Below are 18,267 nucleotides of genomic sequence, written 5' to 3'. Positions count from 1 at the left end.
ACTCCCTCAAGTTTACCAGTCTAAGCTTTTCAGGAAAGCCTATGACCCTACTATGGCTTTCATACTTAGTCTAAGGTGACAGTTTAGTTAGTAGATCTAATCTATGTAGATTTTGTTCGTTATCATCATGATACTAATCTTTAGTATTTCAATACTAAATTAAAGCTTCTCAAGCTTTGACAATTTTATTTGTAAAGTTTGCAACATTCTTCACTTGGAACCCTTCCAGCTTACTGTTCTTCCATGTCAAGATTGTAATCTGATTTTGGAAGTTTGCAACATATGACTTTTCAACATTTTATTTCCTACCGTGAATTTATCACAAGTTCTTCTCAAGAACTTTGTGCAATCCAGATCAGCTTATCTGATTTTGATCGGTGATGACCATAGATACTCCAAGTATTTTGAGACGTCTAGGCGAATGCTAATCACTTCCAACATGACCGATCTAATGCCTTGAGCATAACCATCTTTCTTATGCGTGCTTGCTCATCAGAATCCTTCAGATGGTGAATCTTGCTAAGTTGTGTGCCACGAGACTTGGGTAGAAATACTCTACTTGAGTCTTTCACATTTAGACTTTTCAAGACCTTTTCTTGAACGAGGCTTATCATCTTCTCGATCTATCTCCATAGATCTTTGATGCCCAAAAGCATTTCACCTATGTGTGTGGTCCTTTTATTGATTCCTTTCTAAACTGTTTCCTACATCAGAATGTTGTTCTCAATCTCTAGTATGTCGTCTACATACCGAACCAAAGAAAACTGGGTCACTCCCACTAACCTTCTTGAATTTTCTTGAATTCAAGATTTATCCTCTTTCCCAAAAAAACCAACTCTTGATTACTTTGCAGAATCAAAGATTCCAACTCCTACTTGCCCGCTTAAATCCACTGATGGATTTCTGAAGCTTGCGATTTTCACCAACTTTTAGAAGTGTTAACTTCCACCAGGATGTGTCTCGTACACATTCTTTGGCTAGTGATTGATCAGTATGGTCTTTGAGCCTCGTGACATTAGAGATGGTCTTTTCATAGTCAATACCATGAATTCTGTGACCTTCTTTCTTAGTCTTGCTCCTGGAAACACCAATGTTTTCATCCTTGTCTGCTTTTCACTTTGAAAAACCGATTTGTACTTAACAGGAACTATTCTTTTTAGAAAATAGACCAAGTTCTAAACTTGATTTCAGACATGGATTTCATTCTGATCTTATGGCTTGAAGCCACATTTTGGAATGATTCTATCATAATTTCTGTGTAGGTAGCTCACTTTCTTCTTCAGCAGGATTTCAGTCCTTTGAGACAGATATATGAGCCTTCAAGGCCTATAAGGGGTTTGAACAACTTTGAGACGCTCTCAACTCCTTGAGGGCTCTCTTGTGAATCAATTTCGACTTATGCGGGAGGTTATCTGAGATCTCCTATCTCCATGTTGTTGGGATTTACAACCTTATACTAGTGTTTATAGCGGAAATAAGACATCTAATGTCTACACTAGTATTCCCAGGATCACATGCAAAACTAGTAATTAAACTAATGGAGATAGTAGATTACCTTAATCGCTTTTCCCTCGAACTAGTTGAATTGATTAAAGAAGACCAAGAGCTTCAAGTGTAGCTCCTCTACTTGGGACACGAGCAATCAATTTGATCTCCCACCTTGTTGTATAGCTAGCACACCAATGGTGGTTGGAAAGAAGAACACCTTCTTCTTTGACTAGATTGATAGTAATGGGAATTAGCTCACTTTCTCCTCTCTACTTGATGTGGTAGAGTAAGAAAGCTTAGAGAGAAATTCCACACCTTATTCTCTGCCCTAAGAGTGTTTATATAGAACCCTAATAAGAATCCACCTCCTTTTAGGTTTCCCAAAACACCCTTTAGAATAAGATTTAGGGAAATAGTCGAAAATAGCAACTATTGATATTTTCTCAATTCCCTAAGGATATGACGTCCAAACCCAGCCAAAATTGGCAGATTTAATGTTCATAACATAAGGAAACGTCCCTCCAAAAATCAGCCCAATCCGAGCCCTAAAAGTGCCCGAATCGGCCTAGGCCCAAAAACCCTGTTTTTGGCCTTTTTGTACTATCTTTGCCTAATTCCTTTTTAGGCCTATGAGATATGTTTATGGGACACTCCCATGATTATATCTCACTCCCACTAGTCATATCCTAGATCAATTTGTCACTCTTATGTGTAACCCGTTGTAGGATCCGATCGAAGTTAGCCGCGAATTACTTCGTAATTCGACGATCGTAGTTGGTCTCTAGCTACAACTCTACGATCCCTAAATCAATCGGACTTGATGATCTTCCACATCAATTATCCTATCCGACAAATTGTTCGCATTGTCACCTTGGTCGAAGGACATCTCCTTCAACTCCTTCAGACTCCCACTTGGACTTAGAACAAGTGCAATGCCTCGATTCCCGTGTCAACTTAGTATCCCATCTGATACGTCACGTCATTCAGACTTTCTTGATATCCGAGTACAACTGTAAAAGACAAACGATTAACTTTTAATCCGTTTGAGCGCGGCCACGTATTTTCAGTTGCTACTCATCAAGTGGCCTTGAGACACTTTGTACCTAATGTGATTAGGGTGACACAATCCATTCTTGCACTCCCACTTAACTTCATGTCTATCCTGTCCTTCTCAGTATCCGTCTTTATAACCTCCTTTTACGGCGCGGCGTTTGACGGAACCAAAGTCGGACATTCCTTTCATAAGATGAGTGGAGCACTCATGTTTTGAGGAATCTCTCCAATTGTCTTTATGAGAAGTATTGACGTTCATCACGAGTGATGTACTTCTCATTTGAGGGTTATCCAGTGTGTAAACCTTTTACACACCCACGTAGTCGAATAGAATATACTATTCCTATAGCCCATGAAACTGCGCTATCCCATCGACTCCCGTGCTAGTCTTCGTGAGTCATTGTTGTCCATGCAATGACCTGGACCAGGGTTTTTGATAATAAATATTCCAAGTTCACTTAATAGGGTTTCATTCATCAGATCACGTATCTGACAAACCTATTCGGAACGTTTTATTATCGATGGACTGTCGTTTAAATACTAAACCAAATTTAGACGACTGGTGAAATAACTCTATTATTTCTGATAACGAGAGTTGTAAATCTGAGCCTCTTCCGTAAAACTCTTTTTACCCACTCAGTTTTACTTGTCGAGGTTTAAAATTATACCTCATGCCTTAGACTGTGTATGAATCTCATACTATGTCTTAGGTGACAGTTCAGTTTGACTACTGTGGTAGTCGGTTTTAAACTTTGCTTATTATCAATTAATTTGAAGATTGCTATCTTCAACTTTGATAATATCTAGTAATCTTTACTAGAGTTAAGGCCTTTAATTCTTTGTGTAGTATTTGCAACAGTTTCCGGCTTAAACACTTTTAGCCTACTTTCCTTCCATGTCTGAAAGTTTGCTACGATGACTTGTTCAATTTTTGTACTACTTCATCCTTTAGCCTTCTAGGATGTACTAAGTAGTGTTTCGGTTTTCCAATCCGAATTCGGATGTTTAAATGCTAATCATGTCCAACATGATTGACTTTATGTTTTCGAACATAAATGTCTCTCTCATGCGTGCTAGCTCATCGGTGTCTTTTCAGACTCTGAGTTTTGCAACGCCCTCTGTCATGAGTTTTTGGGTCGAAATTCTTTTAGACTTTCCGAGTCTTAGATTTTCTGTTTCGGATCTCAAGCATCTCAGCGTACTGAGTCTCTCTAATCCTATCATCCTTTTGATCTATGCTTATAGATCTTCAGATGCCCAAAATGGCATTTCATCCTTGTGCGTGGTCCTTTTATTGAGTCAGTGTGTTCACTGTTACACAACATCTTATGTCGTACTCAATCTTTTGTATGTACTCAGCATACAGACTCGGAAGGTTTGTTTCTCCCACTTACCTTCTTGAAACTCGTGATTCAAGATTTTCTTCATTCCTCAGGAATCAAACTTCTTTGATTGCCTTTTTGAATCGAAGGTTCTAACTCTTGCGTGCTTTTAATCCGTCGATAGATTTCTGAAGCATGCCTATGGACATAACTTGATTGGAAGAATCTTATTCTTCTTGTCTAGTTTCGGGAAACATGAATGTTTCCATCCTTCTCAGTTTTCTACTTTGGAAAACCAATTTAGGTCTTCTGTTGACTTAAATTATCAAGCTTCATGTCTTGACGAGATATGGATTCCACGATGATTTTGGTTTCTAGCCAAAATCTAGAGTCAGTTTCCGTTTCTACGCAGGTCTTTTATCTCTTCAGAAATAACCTTTATTTTCTGAGTCTTTAAGATTTTATTTTGACCTTTCAGGGCTTTTGAACAACAACTTGGAGTTATCTCAACTACTTTGAGATATTCCTTTAGAGACACTTTCACTCGTTTTGAGAGTTCTCCTGCGAATGACATTCGCTTTTGTGCGATGGGTTTACAAGATCATATCTTTAACCTTTCCTTTTCCGAGGAGCCGCAGTTTGTTGCTCTTAGTCGAATTTAATCGTCTTGTACAAGTTTCATGATTGTTCTTCATGACCCTCCATGATTTTTCTCATGATCAAATTAAGTGTACTTTTCTCCCACTTATTCTTGTAATAATTAGTGCTTTTCTCCCAGACTACTAGGTGTGCTAATTATTAGAAGAATACTATCATGAGCAACAAACACTTTGTTCTCTTGATTGGTTATGGAAGAAGCCCAAATTTCTTTCAAAAAGAAATTGCGTCAGACTTTAGCTAATTTTGTAATGCTTTTACAAGCTTAGCTGTTAGACGGACTTTGGTAAGTGTGAAAACAATCATTTATAGAATATGTCCCAAAATATTCGGAAGACTGGCTTAAACCCATCCTTGATCGAATTATGCATAGCAATGTTCGATTACTCCCACTGAATCCACCATCCCTCAGATGTGTTCCATGGAGCGAGTTGGGAAACGGTTTCTCAACTCCTTTGATGGTTATCAAGTATTTGACTCAAGTTTTTACCACTCCACTCTAATTGGATGACTTAAACTCTCTTGTCAAAAAGATTCTTTTACTTCGGTTTGTACTTTGTTTGAACCTTTCAAACATTCCGACTTATACTTCATGAAGTTGTCAGAGTACGTATTTGAAGTTTCTCTCGTTAGCTTCTGCAAGTAAACTTATAGGTCTGCATAACACTGTATGAGTCCTAATAGATTACCAGTCTCTATGCCTTTTGAAAAGGATGACTTTGTCAATTCAGTTCTTAAGACCTAATTGACAATGCTAAAGTTTAACGAGTTTGAATCTCTTGATTTTAGCCATTATCAATGTTAACCTTCAGTTAATTTTACCACTGGTTTAAAACATCATATGTTTCTAGAAGAACGAAATAATCACTATTAAGTTCTAAGCTAGATCAGTGTCTAAAAGAAGACTTTGATCCCTTTCAGCATCCCTAGCATTACTGCTTCTGCTCCCTCTTGGATCTTTATTTCTTTTAGTCAAGTATGTAATTCCCTTAAGCTCCCACTGAGCAGCTCATCTGGTCTTAAATACCCGATGAAGGAATTTTACGATACTTGTTTTTAACTTTGTTAACAAGGATATGGAACCGGAATTCGTAATTCCATTCCTTTTTGTCCTCCAGGTGCTGAGGGTAGTTTCCTTTTAAATGGTCTAGCCATTGTTTAGAAACATTCACAGTAATGAGAAATACTCTTGATCATGTACTCGACAACTGCTTTTCTTTGATCAAATGTTTGTCTCACTTGACTGACCCTTTGCCCTTTTGAATCTTAAGAGCTCTTTCTTAGATTTTTGTACCAAATCTCAAGAACCTTTCTTAGATTGGATATTCCCGTATGTTCTGCTCAGCTTGTCCGTAACAACCTGAGTGACTCATCTAAGGTCTTATCTATCTTTGTTCAATCGATATTGAATTGGCTGATAGATGTATTATGTTGTCTTCCCTTAGGATGACTTTCAGATTGCCTTGGAGGTCTCGTACCTCCCCATTTATGACTTCTGTAGGAATTTCTTCCTTAGTTTGTCTTAATGGTTATGCTAGCATCCATTACTCTTCCAAAGAGAATGTTATACGATTGCTTGCCAAAGGCTTTTGACCTTCTCTTGTATGAGTCAACATTGGGATTGGGTATTCTAGTGACCTTCCTTTTGAATCTGAGAACTATTCTCGGATTCATTCTTCCATTCTAGGAAGTGGATCAGCACCTCCCTTAGGTGTGATTCAATTTTGAAATCGTTTGTGTCATCTTAAAACTACATAAATAAATGGCAAAGTTTTAAAACTCGTTATCGTTTTTGAAAAACTTAGTTTTCCCACATTATTCAATAAAAATCGTCCCCGATTGAATAAGTGATTCCAAGACCTCAGTTCTTCGGAGTAAAGCGGACGAAGGCCCTACCCTTTGACTCCGTCGTTCCGGGTGAGTGAACTACTTCACTGATCATACCTTATGACTCTTGGTTGATAGATTTCATTAATGAATGACTAATCTATCCTTTTGCCTCGAGTATCCAAGACTCTCTTGCTGATCTCGTTGAGTAGAACCATTTAGACGTGTAGGCCTCTTCTATAGACCTACCCGCATTGTCCCAAGGTAGAGGAGGTACTCTGCGAAGGCCGACCCACCTTCCTCGAACAAGGGCGCAACGAGTGTCTTAATCTGGATAGGCGATTACTCAAGATTACGTTTTGGGGACTTTTACGCTAGTCTGGCGTTTGTTATAGTGAACTATTTAGCCTAACTAACATCCACGACATAAAACGTAAATAAGTAAATGCGCGCGAGAAAGTAAATCAAGCAGACATAGATCCTAGTATGGCCCCTAACCTAGAAGATCTAATCTCCTTTGGTTTTCTTCTTGTTTCGCCTTTTGGTTCATCTTAGATCGCCATCTTTGAACCTCCATTGATTTCTCCCACTCGCCTTTGGATTTCATCCTCGAGTTTCTTCAATGGACTCATAGACCCTAAACTCTAATTACAAGACTCTAACGATCCGCAGATCGTATAAACTTGAAATTAAAATTAATTACAAAGCATGCACCCATCCGTGCTTAAAACAAGAATAAAGAAATAAATCTATGGCCATGCTAGTTTCCCGCATTCACATCACATGCAATCATATAATATATCAAGGCTAAGAATTATATATGCATGATTATCTTGGGAGATACTTTTGTTGACATCACATGTCACATTACGGACCTTAAGTCTAAATTCGAAGAATTCAACTAATGGTGCGTTCCGATTTTATCTTTTATGGTTTCTAAAATCAACTTTAAGAAAAACTCCGTTTTGGGCTTCGAGAAAGCCCGGGTCAATTTCGGAAAAAATATTGGTTCGATTCTTAATGATTTCATAAATCAATTTATAGAGAAATCCGTCTTGGCCTTCTGGATGGCCCGGATTGATTTTGGAATTATTTGGTTGGAATCGGAAGAATTTTTGGCAAAAACTCCCACTCGAATGATGGTCCCTTTTTGTGGTCCGAAAAGCCTCGAAAAAGCCCGGGTCAAGTCCTAGACAAGTCCCGGCCCAAGCCCACAAAAGGGCTCGGACAAGGTCCGGACATAGCACGGCCCATAGGGCCGGCATGCCTATCAAGGCCTGGTCTCGTCCTGGCCGGAGCCAGGACGCTAGTCCATGTACCAGACGCGTCCTAGACGTGTCTGGTGCTGGACCGGACCAACACTAGGTGTCTCGGACTAGTCCGAGACACCCAGAACCTCCCAGACGCGTCTGGTCGAGAGCTCTGGACGCGTCTCAGACGTGTCCAGGAAGCTACCAGTGCAGCTTCTGGTCGCTTCCTAGACGCGTCCAGATGCTTCCATTACAGCTGGTGGTCGAGTCCTAGACTCGACCTGGACGCGTCTCCAAGACGCGTCCCAGCTGCTCTGGACGCGTCCTAGACGCGACCAGTGGCAATCTGGTTGCAGCTGCTGGACGCGTCTCCTGGACGTGTCTCAGCAGCTGCTCTGGACGCGTCCAGTGGACGCGACCAGCAGCTTCTGTCCGGCCAGGAAGCTTCCTGGCCGGACACTAGGGTTTCTAAAACCCTAGTTTCCAAAATTTTTTTTTTTTTTTTTTTTTTTTTTTGTTGTGCAAATCTTATTTGCTAACTTCCAATTTTAAAACTCTTTCTAAATTTTGAAATCTTTTAGAACACTTCTAAAATTTTACAAAACTTGTAGAAACTTTTAAAATTTCCAAATTTTGTTTTGAGAGTTTCCTAAAACTCAAAACACTTCTTTTAGAACATTTCTAAAATTCCAAATTTTTGTTTTTCAAAAGTTTCCAAAACTTAAAAACAACTCTTAATCAAACCAATTTGGGATCAAAGTCTAGGTTTTTGAAATTTTTCAAAGAACAATTTTGAAATCAATTTTGAAAAATCTTTGAATCCAATTCAAAATTAATCAAATTTTATGTTTAAAATCTTTTTAAACATAACTATCAATTTAATCAAGCATGGATTAGTTTGAAATTCAATCAAATTGAGACTTTTAAAAGACTTTTAATCATCAATTTGATTCTCAATTTGAAATTCATTGAGTCCCATTCAATAATATCAAATTGTGAGTTTAAATAATTTTAAAACACTTTTAAAATACTTTTATAAATTCAATTTTTCAAACTTATTTATCATATCTAATATGAACTAGTTCGATTCTTAGCAAAAACTAGTTCATTGCAAGAGGCTCTGACGCCACTGTTGGGATTTACAACCCTTATACTAGTGTTTATAGCGGAAATAAGACATCTAATGTCTACACTAGTATTCCCAGGATCACATGCAAAACTAGTAATTAAACTAATGGAGATAGTAGATTACCTTAATCGCTTTTCCCTCGAACTAGTTGAATTGATTAAAGAAGACCAAGAGCTTCAAGTGTAGCTCCTCTACTTGGGACACGAGCAATCAATTTGATCTCCCACCTTGCTATATAGCTAGCACACCAATGGTGGTTGGAAAGAAGAACACCTTCTTCTTTGACTAGATTGATAGTAATGGGAATTAGCTCACTTTCTCCTCTCTACTTGATGTGGTAGAGTAAGAAAGCTTAGAGAGAAATTCCACACCTTATTCTCTGCCCTAAGAGTGTTTATATAGAACCCTAATAAGAATCCACCTCCTTTTAGGTTTCCCAAAACACCGTTTAGAATAAGATTTAGGGAAATAGTCGAAAATAGAAACTATTGATATTTTCTCAATTCCCTAAGGAGATGACGTCCAAACCTAGCCAAAATTGGCAGATTTAATGTTCATAACATAAGGAAACGTCCCTCCAAAAATCAGCCCAATCCGAGCCCTAAAAGTGCCCGAATCGGCCTAGGCCCAAAAACCCTGTTTTTGGCCTTTTTGTACTATCTTTGCCTAATTCCTTTTTAGGCCTATGAGATATGTTTATGGGACACTCCCATGATTATATCTCACTCCCACTAGTCATATCCTAGATCAATTTGTCACTCTTATGTGTAACCCGTTGTAGGATCCGATCGAAGTTAGCCGCGAATTACTTCGTAATTCGACGATCGTAGTTGGTCTCTAGCTACAACTCTACGATCCCTAAATCAATCGGACTTGATGATCTTCCACATCAATTATCCTATCCGACAAATTGTTCGCATTGTCACCTTGGTCGAAGGACATCTTCACTAAACCACTTAGCAAGGACAGATTTTCTCTCTTGCGCTCCAAGCTAACTGTGTGCCCATGCCCGCTTGGATCGAGGGGGCGTGTTAATAGGAAAGATTTGAGTGATTCAATCACAGAAAATCTTGATGGTGATTGAATCAATTACAATCACTCTTAATAAGGAGAATATACAAACTTGAAATATTCTCTATTCTCTATTATAGTATTTGCTATAATCTAGATATGAAGAATATACTAATTTGAATAGTTACCATTATACTACATATAGTTTCCTTGTAATTATTTTATCTTTGTAAAGTTTCTATATTGTACTACCAAGAATTGTCTATAAATTGAAATCAGTTTCTTCTGGGTTTCTCATCGAGAAAACCCCTCAATTGTATTCTTAACAGAAACAACTAGAAAGAGAAAATACAATCGAAACAAATAAACTCTTTTCTGTTTAAATTGTGATCTCCAAAAAAGTGATACAAAGTGGTATTTTGATACTCGGCCGAGAGATGATCTCAGTTTCTCCCTCTAACTCCTGGTTTCTTATCCTTTAGCCGTGGAGAGATAATGATTTCAGCTCCCAAAACCGACATGATGAAGATGATAAAAATGGTTTATTTCTTTACTCAGCCGTGATGATCCTCCTCTCTCTCTAAACCTTTTTCTTATCCTTTAGCCGTGGAGAGATGATCCCCCATTCAGAGATGTTTTCAATGGCTGCCATCTCTTTTCTTTTATAACCAGACGAGAGGCCTCTCTCTCTCTAGAAAAATATCTTCAACCTATCCCCAATCGGTTTCTCTCCAGATATCTCTCCCTAATTAGATAAGAAAAATCTTATCTTTCCCTGTTTTCAAATCTTCTTTGCTGTTAATAGAGTTAGTAGAGAGGGAAAGAAAAATTTAAGTAATTCCCATTTTGAAAAATTGATTCCCAAAAAATCTTGGGGATCAACTAATCGTGCAATGCCCTGCTGGATATCAGATGTGGAGAGAACACGGTGTAGCACGGAGCAGTTTAACGAGGTGGCCCGGCTGTTCTGGATCGCGATCATGAGCGGGACGCGCTGTTGTATTTCTTGTCCGTCAGATCTTGTTAGACTACAGCATTATCACACCTCGCGTCACACGGAATCATAACTTGGAAAGCATCCCAAAAGTCGTCCCGTGCAGCCCACCAATGTACCGAAAATTTATCCCACAACGTCAGGTTGCACGCCACGTGTAATTGAGAAGCCCAAGTCTTCCTGATCTTGACCAAAACTTTGACTTGCTCTAATTTGTTCATCTGGACTCCGATTTGACTTCGGTTTTCGCCGTTAGGTTCGTCTTGGACTCTACTTTTTCATCGGAGCATCGACGTTGGCCAAAATTACTAAACTCCCCAAAAGACCAAACTACCCTTTTGTGTCTCTTTCTCCCGTTTTTAACCACTTTCCGTGCTCAATCCCATAAAACCTCCTGAGTAAGAGAAACAACCAATTCATTAGAGTAACCGCCCGAAATAGACTAACTAGTCCAAGTAAAGAGATTCAGATGGGACATTTTCATGTCTCATCAAACATCCCCAAACTTAGATTTTGCTAGTCCTCGAGCAAAACAGAAAAATAAAACTACTCACTTCACCACTTTCGCAGGGAATCACGATTGCACTTAGCACGTGCAACAAGCCGTTAAACCTCTAGGTTGCCCAAGAGGACGAGTTTTGTCTCGTGAGGGTTTGCAGTGAATATACCCACAAAATTCAAAAATTTCGAAAATCCAGAAGGGTCTAAATATGACATGGACTAAAAATGTTCATCCGATAGATTTTCGAAAGTTAATAGAAATGAAATCCAAGTCAACAAGACCATACAAATGCTAAAATCCCTTCACTAGTAATCAAGACTCAAAGTGCACGTGACCAGCCAATATGAGTATCATTTCGGTTCTGAAAAGACAACACCTTGATGGGCCTAAAAGGTTACCCTAAAAGGTCTCCACCCGCAAGTATACGGGCGTCAAGTAATAACCCGGTAAGACCGGGATCGATCCTCAAGGATAGAGAGGTAATTCGGATATCGAGAGAGTCTAGCCACCGGTCTATGTGTCACTCACTATCTCAGACTAAAACAAAAGGTGATAATTTGGTTTTTTTGGATTGATTTATAAGAAACAACGAAAAGTAAACTAAACTATAAAAGGAGAGACGAGGAAGATTCGGGAAAAAGGGTCGAGCAAGAACAAAGTGAGGAGGATACTTCGATCCACAAAATCGATAGTGACTAGTACTAATGATCTATAAGAATGAAAAGTTAGTTAACTTCACCAATTTACTTGGATTGGTCAACGAACTCTTTGTTTAACTCAGATTCCAGTCCATGAACGGTCTAAAAACCCGGAAGATTTTATCATTAAAAGCAATAAAACTCTTTGTCACATCAAAACATGTTTCACGAGTATCCGACTACAAAGCTAGCTAGACATGGCGATACAAATAATAAACGGGAATAAAACAAAGAAAGACACGAGTTAAGGTGAGAATCTCCCTATTCCGATGAGGCGCGAGACTAAGATCGACGGGAAATATAAGTGTTCAAGTGATGTCGATCTCCCTGTAACAGAATGCAGGGGTCCCCTTAACAGTGTATAATAGGTGTCCTCTCAGCAGAACTTGACCTCCCCTTAACAGAGTGACATCTTCTTCCTCTCAAACCAAATCCACCATGAAAGGTTTAAACCAAGCTTTCTCTCTCTATAAAATCAACACCAAATCCAAAGAACACACAACCAAATGACAAGGGAATCAAACCAAAGTTATCTCAATTAAATCACCACAGTTTCCGGCCAAAAGGATGGCCGGAACAACCTAGAAAAACCCGGCCAGAGAAGAGAAAGATTCGGCCAAAGCAGAGATGGATTCCAGCCAAGAACTTGCTGTCCCGAGTTGCTGCTGCCGTCCCGAGTTGTCCTTCAAGTAACCGAGCTGTTGCTGCTGTCCACAATGAAACCCGAGCTGCTTCAATGGTGAAAACCCGAGCTGCCTCCTGTTCTTAAAAACCCCTAGACCCGAGTTGCAGCTCCTTCGAGCTGCTGCTGTTCCCGAGCTGTTCTTCCAGTGCCCGTGAGCTGTTGTTCTCCGTCTTCTAGCTGTGCCGGCCAAGCTCTGGCCGGCAGCTACTCCTTTCTCTCCCTAGCTTCGGTTCCAAAACACCTGCTAAACCCTAGTTGTCCCCCCTTTTTCCCGAGAAGCAGGAACCCTCCTCTTTTCCAAGTCACTTTTGTCCAGTCAAAATAAAACCCTAAGTCCACCTTGACTTAATCCATCTTTGACTAGTTTAAAGGGGTGCCTACAAAACTCTTCTTTATTATTTCTTTTGGGGCTCTTGGGCCTTTGATTTTGGGCTCCATTTAGTAATGAAGGGTTGCCTGCATAATTGTTTCTCCTTCTTCTAATTTTATGAAAACACAAAAAATGTCCTTCGACTTCTTTATTCCGTAACTTTTCCGTCCGAACTCCGATTCGACTTCCGTTTTTGCCGTAGGACTCACCATTGACTCCACTTGCCATTTAAGCACTGATTTTCACAAAATGACAAAAACACCCCTGGTGCTCTTTCTTTCCGATCTCTTCCACATGAGACAAAAATGTGATAAATGCTCCGTTTTATTCAAAATCAAGCGTCAAACTCCAAATAAGGTACCTACCAAGAAAAATACATAAATAATTAGAAATAAAACACGAAAAGAACTAACTCATCAAAGTTAAGTGATCCAAATGTGGCATTTTAACGCCACATCAACCGTACATCAAATCGTGACAAAAAGACTTACCAAGTCAAAGAAAATTAAACCTGAAACGACTCAAGTATCCGTCCAACCTGAGGAGGCCACGTACCCCACGCATGGCAGCGAAGGTACCGTGGACACTTACCCAAAAGATCAAGCCGAAAACGCGTGATCAGAAGATCTGGTATGTGACGTCACGAAAGCAAACATAGAAGCAGAAACTTGCTTCCCACGATTAAGAATTAATAGTCATCACGATCAAATCAACAAGTGGACAAATCTTCCAGAACTCCTCAACTAGGTCTGTTCCAAAAAAACAACCCCGGTAAACAAGGCTCGAGAAGTTTGAGTACACGAAGGACAACCCAACTAACAACAACCCTGATATGCGGCGCTCAGGAAGACCGAGCACCCGACAGATGACCAAACTTCACGCAAAACCTTGGTTCAGGTATATTCAAAACTTCAAAGATTTATTTACTGAAGTCATTTATTACTGCATGAAAGACTTCTGTGTACTTCAACTCCTTTGGTTCTCTATTTTCGACTAAGGATCGACTTGTGGGACTCGTGATGATACATAAAATGGTCACCCGTTGACTATCGCCAATAAGTCAAGAGAAGACCAAAAGTCCAATGGATCAACCGTCTCAAGGTAACAGGACCACTCAGTCCCAAAGAGGTCTGCCACTTAAGCCCAAAATCCGGAGGTTGACAAGATGATCTAAGGAGCTGCAACCCTGCCCTGCCTCAAATACAACCAGGTCTGCCTTGGGATTTGCAAGAAGTACAGGGGGTCCAAGTAAGTAAGGCCGATGCCTTAAGCCTTGAATAATGGAAAGCAGAAGCACGCCGTACGGTTACCGACTTAATTCCGAATCTACCCAAAGATCTCAACCGGGCAAGATCTCAAGTATTTAATTAACTTGGGATTCAAAAGTCTCGAAGGAGGAAACATCTCCCAGAGTATCTAACAACTTGGAAGGATATCTAGCAAGGATCCTTGAACATAAGAACTTCAAAATATCCAAGATACGAGATAAACACAAAAGGAAACTCTAAATGCCCAAACTACTGAGAGTAGTCTTAGTCCTGAACGGGTGGACCTAAACCGCTTCATCCCAAACTACCGAAGAGTAGTCTTAATCATGAACGGTGGATCTAAACCGCTTCGTTCACATCATTTATTAGCGGTCGGTCCAAAGCGGCCTATAAAAGGCCATCGCATCACCTTCAATAAGGTACGATCTATTTACGTTCCACAAGGATAAATCAAACTCAATACTTTAACTGCAAAGGGAAATCTGACTGTCTTGAGCATCGGAGAGGTTTCTGAACTCTTTGTAGAGTTTCCAAGAAAGGCAATCATTCACTCAGACTTGATCCAACATCAATTTTTTTTGTTCCTTACTGATAACGAGATTGAGATTTTTTACATCAACAACATTCACATACATTAACAGGCGATATAACATTTCAGATGACAAACTAGGCAAATGGACAAGGAAGAGGAAGTGCACTCAATTATGGACTAACATCTCATCAGATGTATAACCATAACACTCTCTGTTATTAAATAAGATTCTCTTTTGAACCAAAAAAAAACCTCATATACATCAGGGTATAGATAGACAATTTACTATTCATACGCATTTGACCGCTCCACCGGAAATTCCCTCTGCCCCTACCGTACTCCAGCTTTGTAGTTTCCACCGCCTGTCCAGAGTTGAGTCCTGGGATTTGACAACGGACTTGAAAAGCCACCTACCGACGCTTTACGCCCAATCATTCCGGATAACGCTTGCATCCTCTGTCTTACCGCGACTGCTGGCATAGAGTTAGCCGATGCTTATTCCCCAGATACCGCTTCAAACTCTCGGCTGGTGATCTTCTACCGCCATCCAGGCCTATATAATCATAACACTTCACCCTAAAGGGGATCGAGTCAAACCCTAATATTTTTTCTGGTTAGTTTATCGTGAACATTGAACTATTGTGGGGGTCAAATTGTTTACAAGGACCCCTTCCCAAATTCTGATTAAGTCATCATGAAAGCTACGCAAGGAGGAAAGTAGTAGAACTCTATTGTCACCTTACAACCACGGTTAGGCATAAGCAAAAATGGGTTGAGTTGCTTGGAAAAAATGGGTGTCTTACCATACATAGGTAAAGGCTAAAAGCACCCATTAAAAGTGATGTTAGCCCCCGGTGGAGGAAATTGACCGAGGTCAATCTCTTTTGACCACAAACATCTGTTGGCACCCGCTGAAATTGTTTACACGGATCGACCCGTCGGCCTAAGCAAAGGTTCCGACTCCGACCAGTCCGAATGATTTCGGAAAGGACAGTCTGAATGGTTTCAGAGAGGACAATCGGAATGTCCGTCCGAAGACCTAATCCTTTCGGGCTGGTCCGAGAAAAGCACTTTACTCTCTTTTTCTCTCTAAAACAAGGTTCTTTCTCTCTTTAACTCCTCGTTGTTGGTTGATGATGATGAATTTAGAAATAAGGTTGTATCCATGATAAAATGTTGATTATGACTCGAAGAAGGAGAAGAGATGAAGGAAAAGAAAGACAAAATGGAGAAGAACAAGAAGAAGAAAAAAAAACCTGGGCGGGGGGCCTCCGTAGTAGGCACCCAATCCGTACCGGGTGCCTACAGAGGCCGGGGGCAAACAGGAGGTTTAGCGGGTGCTATTAGCCGCTCCTCCATACATATCCGGAAAAGCACTTTATCAATTATCATGAATTCGACCATCAGGTGGGTGTAGAGCCCATGTGAAGCTATTCCCTTCAAGAAAATAATAGAAAGAAAAAGCAATAGAACAAAATAAAGTTCGAAAACTCATGATGCAGAATTCCCACGATTTCTTCATTGGGTTCCCCATCAAAGTCGAATCTTACCTACTCCTATACTACTTCCCAAAAAATTTATTTTTAGTTGAAAGAACTACTCCCCAAAACTAGTCAAGTATGGTCGGCCAATCGCCAATTAATGTGAAGCCCTAATTTTAAGCCCATCATGAAGGAGACTCATTGCAATATCCTGGGTCCCACCATCTGTACTATGAAATGTGGAGCCATTAAAGACCTCACTAGTCAAACAAGATGATTCTTACTCTATCTATATATGTCATTTCATCAATTAATACTAGACACACACACACAAACGCAGGATTCAAGATGGGCACCTCTTTTATTCAATCTCTCTTGCTATTTTTCTTCTTTTTCTTATGTTCTTCATCAATTGATGCAATAGTTCCATTATCAAAGACATTCACATATGTAAATCAAGGTCTTTCTTATGTTGGCCTTGTTGAAGGTAATGCAGCTTACCGTCCCTTATCCCGACTCGAAAACTACCCTTTTCGTCTTTGTTTCTATAACTCTACTCTTAATGACTTCATTCTTGGTATTGGTATGGGTAATGCTGATTCGACTTCGCTTCTACGTTGGGTTTGGGCAGCTAACCGTGCTCGCCCCGTCAGAGAGAACTCTAAACTCATCTTCGGTCGGAATGGTAATCTTGTCTTGGTTGATGCTAATGGCCGAGTTGCTTGGCAAAGTCGTACTGCTAACGTCGGTGTAGTAGATATTAAGCTACTACCTAATGGTAACTTAGTTCTTCTTGACAAGATGGGTAGGTTTCTTTGGCAGAGCTTCGAGTATCCTACCGATACCCTTTTGGTTGGTCAAAGTCTTCGTGTAAGTCCTAGTTCCAATAAGAACAGGCTAGTGAATGGAGATTACAGTATGGTTATAGATGCAAAAGAGGTTAACTTGTTCTTCAAAAGCCTGCATTCATCGAAGCCCTTACATTATTATAACTTACTAAGGGCTCAAGAAGGCGACGGCTTGTTAACGAACGTGACTTTCAATATTGCTCCTGAAAGCGATGGACAAGATTTCTCTAACGAATTACGTCTTGAATATGTTGATATGTACCACGGGCGACTCGTTTGGGCTCAGCCAAAATATAATAGTACCTTATCACTCTTTCGGCTTGGCTCAGATGGTAACATTCATATCTATACTTATTATGAGAAGGGGAAAAGAGACGCGTGGGAGACAACATACACCGAGTTCACAAGTTCTTGGTATGCCGGTGAGTGTCTATTACCTGAGAAATGTGGGTCATTAGGTATTTGTGAGGAAAGTCAATGTGTCGCTTGTCCTACACCTAATGGCCTAATGGGTTGGAGCAAAGACTGTAAACCCGCGAAGCTACCTTCTTGCAATGTCGCCAGAACCAATGTGAGTTACTATAAAGTCGATGGTGTCGATCACTTCTTGGATACTAATAACGAAGGTAAAGGACCGATGAAAATCGAGGAATGCAGGAGAAAATGTACCAATGACTGCAAGTGTATGGCATTCTTCTATAGGAAGGATACTTCAATGTGCTTGGTTACTGTTCAACTCAATACCTTGATTAAGGCCTTGGATTCTTCAAGTTCCGAGCGAGTTACTTATATTAAGTATGCTAAGTAGAATTCATTAAATAATGTATCTTAATCTTCTTTATCGTTTCAAGTTTCTTTGGTGCCAACAGAGGATGATTTACTTGGGTTTGACCTTTTGAGTATCTTATGTTTGCTCACTCTATTAAAAAATAGAGTTAATTCCTATTTGGCCCCCAACTTTGTGACCAGCTTCCTTTCCGCCCCCCTACATTCTGTCAGTTCAAATATGGCTCATTTTTTATGTAAATGTCCTAACTACCCTTCCTATAAATATTTTTTTAAAATAAAATTAGAAACAAAACATGAATTCCACCTCACTTCCATCTCCACCACACATCTCTCTCCACGTCACCTCTCTCTCTCTCTCTCCAA

General features: G+C 39.9%; 1 pseudogene across 1 annotated transcript; it reads left to right on the top strand.

Annotated features, from left to right (window-relative positions):
* The first annotated feature begins 16,591 nt into the window (after positions 1-16,591).
* Positions 16,592-17,965, top strand: LOC147557215 (epidermis-specific secreted glycoprotein EP1 pseudogene; annotated as a pseudogene). The gene has a single exon (XR_015235103.1). The product of XR_015235103.1 is annotated as an epidermis-specific secreted glycoprotein EP1 pseudogene (transcript).
* The last annotated feature ends 302 nt before the right edge of the window (positions 17,966-18,267 follow it).

Source organism: Eschscholzia californica, unplaced genomic scaffold (genome assembly GCF_041429995.1).
Source record: "Eschscholzia californica isolate CP2 unplaced genomic scaffold, dmEscCali1.0.p SCAF_2, whole genome shotgun sequence".
NCBI lineage: Eukaryota > Viridiplantae > Streptophyta > Magnoliopsida > Ranunculales > Papaveraceae > Eschscholzia > Eschscholzia californica.
The sequence above is the reverse complement of the archived record's forward strand: the minus strand, read 5'-3'. Positions and strand labels throughout refer to the sequence as shown.